The sequence below is a fragment of the Oncorhynchus clarkii genome, chromosome 23, assembly GCF_045791955.1.
Source record: "Oncorhynchus clarkii lewisi isolate Uvic-CL-2024 chromosome 23, UVic_Ocla_1.0, whole genome shotgun sequence".
In the NCBI taxonomy this organism is placed as follows: domain Eukaryota; kingdom Metazoa; phylum Chordata; class Actinopteri; order Salmoniformes; family Salmonidae; genus Oncorhynchus; species Oncorhynchus clarkii.
The window spans coordinates 30,766,660-30,777,500 of record NC_092169.1 but is presented as its reverse complement, the minus strand read 5'-3'; the positions used below and the strand labels follow the sequence as shown (position 1 = coordinate 30,777,500).

Here is a 10,841-nt window from a genome sequence, read left to right as displayed (position 1 = left end):
GGAAAGAAGGGAGGAGAGGGGGAGCAGGGGGAGGGATATGAGTGTTAAGGTGATGAGGAAAGAAGGGAGGAGAGGGGGAGCAGGGGGAGGGATATGAGTGTTAAGGTGATGAGGAAAGAAGGGAGGAGAGGGGGAGCAGGGGGAGGGATATGAGTGTTAAGGTGATGAGGAAAGAAGGGAGGAGAGGGGGAGCAGGGGGATTGACATGCATGCACAAGGGCGGAGTCGTTTTTTGGGGGGCAGCACTCACTTTTGTCCTCATGGTCATAGCGTTCCACTGTTGGAGGAAGTCCGCCTTGTGTAGTGTATATCCACTAGTGGACTGGGGGAGGCAGAGTAGCTAACAAAGCAAGAGGGGCTGAGGCTTTGACTCTAACTAGCGATGACATTTGTACTTCCAGATCCAGTGTTATTACAGTTATATTACACCCTTTTTGTTTACTGAGGTATTCTATGCTTTTCGACGCTACTTTCTGCCACAGAAGCAAACATCTATATGAATTGCAATTGCTAGAGCTTCGACAGCAAGCATTTGAACTGCCCTTACTATTCAGGAAGAGAAAGGGAAGAAAAGGACTGAGAAAATGGCAAGTTTGTCCACTGAACACTACAAGAGGGGAAGATGAAGAATCCATGTCTCTTGTCCAACCTGTGCGAACCATTATTTTTTGGGGATGTCGGTTGCCAGATTTGACGACTTGCTTCAGCAGCGTTGGAATTGTCCATTTTGTGCAGGAGCTCAGGCAGCGAGTACTAAGGGCTTTTTCTCAATGGTCCTGACGGCACTCTGTGATGCGAAGTACCGCTTCACCATGATCGACGTGGGTGCATATGGTTGGGAGGGAGATGCGGAAATCTTCTCACAAAGCAAGTTCGTTTCCCAAGTCATTGCAGGCCAGCTGCTGCTTCCAAGGCCAGAGTGCTTGCCAGGGGCCCAAACATGAGCCCATATGTCTTCGCGGGAAACGAGGCATTCCCTCTGAGGGGAAAACCTGATGTGACCATATCCAGGTAAGATACGCTCAGTACATGTGAATATACATATGATAGTAAAATTATACCAATATAGACATTGTAATTGTATGCCTCACATAAACGTGATCTGGCATCCCAGTAAGAGGATGGGGGCCTACAGTGGGGAGAACAAATATTTGAAACACTGCCGATTTTTCAGGTGTTCCTACTTACAAAGCATGTAGAGGTCTGTAATTTGTATCATAGGTACACTTCAACTGTGAGAGACGGGATCTAAAAAATCTAGAAAATCACATTGTATGATTTTTAAGTAGTTAATTTGCATTTTATTGCATGACATAAGTGTTTGATCACCTACCAACCAGTAAGAATTCCGGCTCTCACAGACCTGTTAGTTTTTCTTTAAGAAGCCCTCCTGTTCTCCACTCATTACCTGTATTAACTGCACCTGTTTGAACTCGTTACCTGTATAAAAGACACCTGTCCACACACTCAATCAAACAGACGCCAACCTCTCCACAATGGCCAAGACCAGAGAGCTGTGTAAGGACATCAGGGATAAAATTGTAGACCTGCACAAGGCTGGGATGGGTTAAGGGACAATAGGCAAGCAACTTGGTGAGAAGGCAACAACTGTTGGCACAATTATTAGAAAATGGAAGAAGTTCAAGATGATGGTCAATCACCCTCGGTCTGGGGCTCCATGGGGCATCAATGATCATGAGGAAGGTGAGGGATCAGCCCAGAACTACACGGCAGGACCTGGTCAATGACCTGAAGAGAGCTGGGACCACAGTCTCAAAGAAAACCATTAGTAACACACTACGCCGTCATGGATTAAAATCCTGCAGCACACACAAGGTCCCCCTGCACAAACCAGCACGTATCCAGGCCTGTCTGAAGTTTGCCAATGACCATCTGGATGATCCAGAGATGGAATGGGAGAAGGTCATGTGGTCTGATGAGACAAAAATAGAGCTTTTTGGTCTAAACTCCATTCGCCGTGTTTGGAGGAAGAAGAAGGATGAGTACAATCCCAAGAACACCATCCCAACCATGAGGCATGGAGGTGGAAACATCATTCTTTGGGGATGCTTTTGTGCAAAGGGGACAGGACGACTGCACCGTATTGAGGGGAGGATGGATGGGGCCATGTATCGCGAGATCTTGGCCAACAACCTCCTTCCCTCAGTAAGAGCATTGAAGATGGGTCGTGGCTGGGCCTTCCAGCATGACAACGACCCGAAACACACAGCCAGGGCAACTAAGGAGTGGCTCCGTAAGAAGCATCTCAAGGTCCTGGAGTGGCCTAGCCAGTCTCCAGACCTGAACCCAATAGAAAGTCTTTGGAGGGGGCTGAATGTCTGTATTGCCCAGCGACAGCCCCGAAACCTGAAGGATCTGGAGAAGGTCTGTATGGAGGAGTGGGCCAAAATCCCTGCTGCAGTGTGTGCAAACCTGGTCAAGAACTACAGGAAACGTATGATCTCTGTAATTGCAACCAAGATTTTTGTACCAAATATTAAGTTCTGCTTTTCTGATGTATCAAATACTTAGGTCATGCAATAAAAGGCTAATTAATTACTTAAAAATCATACAATGTGATTTTCTGGATTTTTGTTTTAGATTCCGTCTCTCACAGTTGAAGTGTACCTATGATAAAAATGACAGACCTCTACATGCTTTGTAAGTAGGAAAACCTGCAAAATCGTCAGTGTATGAAATACTTGTTCTCCCCACTGTATGTCCAAAACATAGTCTACACAGTTGTTGCAGAACACGTGATAACCTTCATGTTCCTTTCTGGTGCTAATGGAAATGTTTATCTTATTCAAAGGTTTCCGAGAACTGCTTTGGGATGAAGGATCCTGGGACGAGTCCTTGAGGAAGGATCCTGGGACGAGTCCTTGAGGTTGCCCCAGAGAAAGTTGTGAAGGCCGATTGCCTTTGCACCATAGACACTGCAGACACTGACAACACAGAGTCATCAACAGTACATCCACCCCACGTTTGTTGACTACTCCACACCCACTGGGGACCTGCGTCCAGGAGAGTTGTGACAGGTGGCACCGGCTTCCTGGCCAGGGTAAACAGAGACAGGGCAACCAGAGTTGCTATAGACCTCAAGGACTACTTCCTCACACCAGCTGGTCGAGTGTCTTTCCAGGACGCTGCTCTCGCGCGTGGCAACCTACAGTAAATGTTGGAGTGCTGTTTGGAAAACATGTGCGCACATACAGTGCCTTCAGAAAGTATTCACACCCCTTGACTTTTTCCACATGTTGTTGTGCTCCAGCCTGAATTGATCAAATGGAAAATTTTTATAAATGGCCTACACACAATATCCCATAATGTCAAAGTGGAATCCAGTTTTTCAAAATGTTTACAAATTAATAAGTATTCAACCCTTTTGTTATGGCAAGCCCAAATAAATTGAGGAGTAAAAATGTGCTTAACAAGTCACATAATAAGTTATGTGCAATACTCACTCTGTGTGCAATAATAGTTTTTGACATGATTTTTGAATGACTACCTCCTCTCTGTACCCCACACATACAATTTTCTGTAAGGTCCCTGAGTCAAGCAGTGAATTTCAAACAAAGATTCAACCACAAAAACCAGGGAGGTTTTTGATTGGTAGATAGGTCAAAATAAAATCAAAAGCAGACACTGAATATAATTTTGGGCATGGTGAAGTTATTAATTACACTTTGGATGGTGTATCAATACACCCAGTCACTACAAAGATACAGGCGTCCTTCCTAACTCAGTTGCCTGAGAGAAAGGAAACCGCTAAGTGATTTCACGATTAGACCAATGGTGACTTTAAAACAGATACAGAGTGTAATGGCTGTGATAGGAGGAATCAACTGAGGATGGATCAACAACATTGTAGTTACTCCACAATACTAACCTAAATGACAGAGTGAAAAGAAAAGAAGCCTGTACAGAATAAAAATATTCCAAAACATGCATCTTGTTTGAAACAAGGCACTAAAGTAATACTGCAAAAGAATGGACAAAGCAATTAACCTTTTGTCCTGAATACAAAGTGCTATGTTTGGGGCAAATCCAATATTACACATTACTGAGTAGCACTCTCCATATTTTCAAGCATAGTGGTGGCTGCATGAAATTATGTGTATGCTTGTAATCGTTAAGGACTGCAGAGTTTTTCAGGATAAAAAAGAAACGGAATACAGCTAAGCACAGGCAAAATCCTAGAAAACCTGGTTCAGTCTGGTTTCCACCAGAAACTGGGAGATGAATTCACATTTCAGTAGGAGAATAACCTAAAACACTTAAGTCAAATATACACTGGAGTTGCTTACCAAGAAAGAAAATGTTCCTGAGTTAAAGTTTTGACTTAAATCTGCTTGGAAATCTATAGCAAGACCTGAAAATGGTTCTCTAGCAATGATCAACAAGCAATTGAAAATAGTAATGAGCAAATGTTGCACAATCCAGGTGTGGAAAGCTCTTAGAGACTAACCTGGAAAGACTCACTGCCAAAGGTGATTCTAACATGTATTAACTCAGGTGGTTGAATACCTATTGAATCTAGATATATTAGTGTTTTATTTTTATAAGTGTTTAACCAATGTTAGAATTTTTCTTCCAATTTGACATTACAGAGTATTTTGTGTAGATCGTTGACAAATAATGACATTTCAATCTATTTGAATCTCACTTTGTAACACAATAAAACGTGGGAAAGTCCAGAGGTGTAAATACTTTCTGAAGTTACTGGTTGATGACGGTTTATATGTCATGTTGTGAGCTACACACTTGGTTTAGCTGTTTGGATTATGCTGTTTGGACACTTTACAAATCACAATAAAGACATAATAACAGTCACTTCATCCTTGTGTTGTTATTTTTGTCATACATCTGTTGAATTGTAGACCCTGAAGACATTTACCTGACGTGTCATGTGTAGTGGCCTTTCAATGAGGACATTCCTGCTATAATACACGGCTGGTACAGTACCTGGGCGAGGATGGCTGTCCAGTTGTAGACAATAAATAAAGACCCCCAAGACGTTAACCTCATCTGTATAACTCAAAGTTTACTGCGTGACTGATTCAGAACAGTAATATGTTCTGCTACAAGTACAGCTGACCAGACAAAGACATTTGCAGACCTTTTAGATATTGATTTGAAACCATGTAAAACACAGGGTGCCGATAAGGAGATCATTTTTTCCTGTCAAACAAAAGGTGCATTAAGAAGACTGTGCTCTCAAAAGGGGAAATAGGAGGAACAAAACACAATGTAAACCACAGTAAATGACCTACCACCTTAACATGTGGTTCAGAAAATAACTAAGTATAAAAATAAATAAAAATCTACAATAAATGACCTACCACCTTAACGTGTGAATGAGAAAATAACTAAATATATTGAAAAAACTGTAAATTACCTACCATGTGAATGAGAAATTAACTAAATGTAAGGAATAAAAAAACATGCAAAAAATCCCATTAATGATCTACCACCTTAACATGTGAATGAGAAAATAACCAAATATATATTTTTTAAATAAAGTAAATTACCCAGTAAAAAAGTTATTCAGAAAACATGTTAACATACATCTCTACAAATGTGTTTAAAACACCTGTTCTTGGGGTGAGATGGAGGGCTCTGTCTAATTTGAGAGAGGACAGAGAGGACACACATCACTGATTGATGGTAAAAGTAAAAAAATAAAAATAATGAACGTACATCGTCACATCCCTGAAACGGGATACATTGATCAGGAGGAATAGCATGATGTCGTAGACAGCCTTTGCTGGACATTGCTGATGTTTCTCTAACTCCTCTTTAGCTCATCAACCCGCTGAATAATATCAGTGTCCAAAGGATCCTCAGCTGTTTTTATTTTTTAAATATTTTTTTTCACCTTTATTTAACCAGGTAGGCCAGTTGAGAACAAGTTCTCATTTACAACTGCGACCTGGCCAAGATAAAGCAAAGCAGTGCGACAAAAACAACGACACATGGAATAAACAAACGTACAGTCAATAACACAATAGAAAAAAAATTGAACAAAAGAACAAAAAATCGGTATACAGTGTGTGCAAATGAAGTAAGGAGGTAAGGCAATAAATAGGCCAATAGTGGCGAAGTAATTACAATTTAGCAATTTACACTGGAGTGATGTGCAGATGAGGATGTAGAAATATGGGTGTGCAAAAGAGCAGAAAAACAAAAACACATATGGGGATGAGGAAGGTAGTTGGTTGGATGGGCTATTTACAGATAGGCTGTGTACAGCTGCAGCAATCGGTACGCTGCTCTGACAGCTGACTCTTAAAGTTAGTAAGGGAGATATAAGTCTCCAAATTCAGTGATTTTTGCAATTCGTTCCTGTCATTGGCAGCAGAGAACTGGAAGGAAAGGCGGCCGAAGGAGGTGTTGGCTTTGGGGATGACCAGTGAAATATACCCGTTGGAGCGCGTGCTACAGGTGGGTGTTGCTATGGTGACCAGTGAGCTGAGATAAGGCGGAGCTATACCTAGCAAAGACTTATAGATTACCTGGAGCCAGCTGTCTTTCTCTTCTGGCCACTGGAGCTTAGTCGGGGAGATGGGGCGGAGGTTGATGGAGTTGCAGGGCAGAGGGCAAGGGTGTGCCTGGACGGTGCATTTGGGTGTTGGTGAGTAGGGATTGGACTCTGAGGAGAGGTGCCAGGGAGGTGATGAACCAGGACAGGGAGATGGTGAACCAAGGGGCGATGAACCACCTGTAGGGCTCTCGGGCTCAGCTCGGTCTCTGGGCTGTCCAAAACACCATCCCCTCCAACAATCTGCACAAAATAACCCATAATGGCAAAGTGAAAACTGTTTTTTTAAATAATGTATTAAAAATAAAAACAGAAATACCTTATTTACATAAGTATTTAGATCCTATGCTATGAGACTCGAAATTGAGCTCATGTGCATCCTGTTTCCATTGATCGTCCATGAGATGTTTCAATAACTTGATTGGAGTCCACCTGTGGTACAGTTAATTGATTGGACATGATTTGGAAAGGTTCACACCTGTCTTTATTAGGTCCCACAGTTGACAGTGCAAAGACCAAGCCGTGAAGTCGAAGGAATTTTCCTTCGAGCCAGGATTGTGTCGAGGCACAGATCAGGTGAAGGGTGCCAAAACATTTCTGCAGCATTGAAGGTCCCCAAGAACACAGTGTCCTCCATCATTCTTAAATGGAAGCACTTTGGAACAACCAAGACTCTTCCTAGAGCTGGCCGCCAGGCCAAACTGAGCAATCGGGGGAGAAGGGCCTTGCACTCCACCAATCAGGCCTTTATGGTAGAGTGGCCAGACATAAGCCACTCCTCAGTAAAAGGCACATCCCGCTTGGAGTTTGCCAAAAGGCACCTAAAGGACTCTCAGACCATGCAAAACAAGATTCTGTGGTCTGACGAAACCTAGATTAAATAAATAATGTAATAAAAATAAATAATGAAAATGTAAAGGCTAATAAGGATGGTGGAACCATTGATAGAGGGCTGTAGGAAGAACCTTTACATGAAAAAATGGTTCTTGGTAAAAACCCTTCATAGAGGGTTCTAGTTAGAACCCGTCATAGTGTTCTAGGTAGAACCAAGAGGGTTCTAGGTAGCACCAAAAAGGTTCCCCTATGGGATGGGCAAAAATTCCAAAATACAGATACAAAATACCATAAAGGTCATTGTATCAAAATAAACTGTAATGTATTCAAATACAAAAATACTTTTCCAAGTAGCTGGCCCGAACAGCAACAACAATCTCAGTATCAGTGAAAAAAAAAATGTTTTACTTGCTATGACTGGGATATGTTGTTGCTTAACTACCTTAGCCGAGCAAGTCACTCTGGATAATCGTGCCTGCTAAATTACCAAAATGTAGACGTGACCGACCGGCTGAAATCGGTCTTATGTAACAAAATCTGAAATTGTATTTTACATTGGATAAAAGTAGAGACTCAGAGCTACAAAATGAGATATCATACACTACAGTTGAGGAACAAGGGGAAAGTAATTTTGCGTTGAAAGTTGATAAACTTGTAAACTCACTTTTGAGAAAATGGCCTTTGAATGTTTGGGTATTACTATTGCTTTGTTCTGGTACCTTCTTTGTCTACACCCATTCAGCATCGTTCACACCCTCTTAAGCTTTAACCCCACCCATCTCTTTAAGGGTTGATCTGAATCTACTAACAACAGCAAGCACACAAGCTAACTTGCTAGCTACTTCCAGACATCTTGAGAGAGAACTGCTCACTGAACATTACTTGCCCTAGCAGAGCTGGTTTAGCTGTTATGTTATCCAGAGTGTTGGTAACTGCAACTGTGCTGTCTGATTGTCCGGTCGTAATTTCAGAGCTTTTCGCATTCAGAGCGCACATTGGACGCTCTGGCCGACGTTTACTGACACCAGCCATATTCAACTGGTGTTGAGCTTTGGTAAATTCATCAGTTATCACACAGACGAGAGTTCTCTGAAATCGGATTAGATGCCTAGACTGAATTAGCGAGCGCACCCGAAATGGTTAGTTGCATAGTGGAGTCTTTGTTAAGACATGTAGCTAGCTAGGTAAACAATGAACCATAATCACAACTCATGATGTTACTACCCTGCATGAATTTGCAGGTAGCTAACCAACCAGGTTCAATGTTAGCTAGCTAAGCAAATGGCACTGAGATACGAATAGTAAGATTATACAGGTAATGTTAGCTAGTAAGCCAGCTGACATTAGCTATGTGAAAATGAACATACCAAAATTAACTGCAAAGCACACTGTGTAATGTTTCGGGGCGGAGCTCATTAGAATAATTCTCAGCATGCTTCACAATTGTTCATTTTTACATATACATTTATATTTCGTTAGTTTAGCAGACACTTTTATCACACCATAGTGCTATCAGACTTCTGATGCCAATGAAGGGTGAAAGGGGGCCACAAAATGTGGGATGAAAGGGGGCCACTATAAAAAAAAAATTATACAAAGGACAGTATTTATAAAATACAAAATACAAAATACATTGGAGTCTAGTTCAGCCCAGTGTAATACAAATGACAAAGTACTCAGAAGTAATTCAAATACTAAAATATTAAAATGTCAGCCTATGGGGACAAACCAAAGAATCCTGTATGGTTCTACTTAGCACTCACACTCACACTCACACACACACACACGCAACCACCAGGATAGACAGAAGCTCAATCAGCACCCCTTCTCTGTCTCTCCTCTACCTCTCTTTTCCCCTCTCTCTCTCCCCTCCCCCTCTTCCTCCCTCCTTCTCTCTCCCTCTCCTCCTTTCTCCTCCTGTCTGTATCAATGGCGCTGCCTTCAGCACTTCTCTCTCATTGATCGTGCTCTGAACCCTGAGATGTTTAGCTGACATCATCTCTTCATCTCTTCATCCCTCCTCCTGAATGTTATCCTAATTAATTATGTACATGAACTCCTCCAGCGTCCTCTCTCTCTCTCTCTCTCTCTCTCTCTCTCTCTCTCTCGCTTGCTCGCTCTCGATCTCATTCTCGTGCTTTGTTTCTATTTTTCTCTCTTTCTATTTCTCTTTCTCTGTCTTTTATTTTCCTTCCTTTCTTTCTCTTTCTCTCTCTCTCTTGTTCTGCCTCCCTCCTAGTTCCTCCTCCATATGAGAATAGGTTGGAGCATTTACATCAAAAACAAAGTAAAAGGAGTTCATTCATCATCTACCTACTGACAGTAGAAGGCTTTCCTTCTGATAGTATAACCCCACCTGGTAGTTTCAGCTCAGGTAAGGCTTAAGTTGAGGTATCTGTCCTCCAGTGGAGGCTGGTGAGAGCAGGATGGCTCATAATAATGGCTGTAATGTAGTGAATGAAAATGTTTCAAAGAAACCATGTTTCAAGCCATTAATATGAGCTGAGTTAAAGTGCCACTAGCCACCACTGGTGTCCTCCCCACAATCGAACTCCGTTTCCCAGCTGCGTGTGTCTGTCTTATCTCAGGGTCTGTTTAGAGTGGTCCCCCGGGTGTTGGTAACAGAGATCCCCGTCGTCATGCTTACTCTGATAACTGTGAAGTAAATGGAGGTTGTCACGGCGACACCTCAAAGGGCCGTCCCTCCCGGAGACCTATCGCTGCCACTTTCTGCCAGTGATGGACAGATGATCACACTGGGTCTGAGGGATGAGAGGATGTCTGGATGAATCCCTAGTTCTCTCTCTCTCTCTCCCGTCTCTCTAATGTCACCCTCCGTTTCTCTCCGTCAATTCCTTCCTGTCTTTATACCTCTCTCACCATCGTTCCTCTTACTTTCCATCACTTTCTCTCTCTCTTTCTCTCTCTCCCTCTTCCCCATCTCTCTATCTAATTGTAATATATGCTGTAGTCTAGACCTTTTTAGTTTGTTATATCTGTGTCCACTCCTCCCAGACAGCTTTCCTAATCTCCTGTGCCACATACAAATGCCAGGAGAGCAGAGAGAATAGCAAATACATGACCCCTCCAACCTGACCCTCACACTAACCTACAGTATAACTAATATATTAACACACTCTTAGGCTATGTCCCAAATGGCACCCTTTCCCCTATATAGTATACTACTTTTCACCAGAGCCATAGGGCTCTGGTCAAAAGTAATGCACTATGTAGGGTATAGGGTGCCATTCTGGATGCTATCTAAGACATATTCACACACTCTTAGAGAACAGAGACAGTTAAATATGTTCAGGTAAATTCTTTATTATTAAAAACCACAGTGTTTTGGTTGGTATTGCATTATCATGTTTAAGTGATTTAGCTTCAATCAAGGTGCTTTAGAGTGTACAGTATGAGTTATGACTAGTGAGGTTCCGTGTCCCTCTCACACTCCCACGCTCACACT

General features: G+C 42.3%; 1 protein-coding gene across 1 annotated transcript in view; it reads left to right on the top strand.

Moving 5' to 3' along the window:
* LOC139381353 (RNA binding protein fox-1 homolog 3-like) overlaps positions 1-10,841 on the top strand; it is a 753,561-nt gene that overhangs the window by 678,357 nt on the left and 64,363 nt on the right. The gene's annotated exons all lie outside the window — the stretch shown is intronic.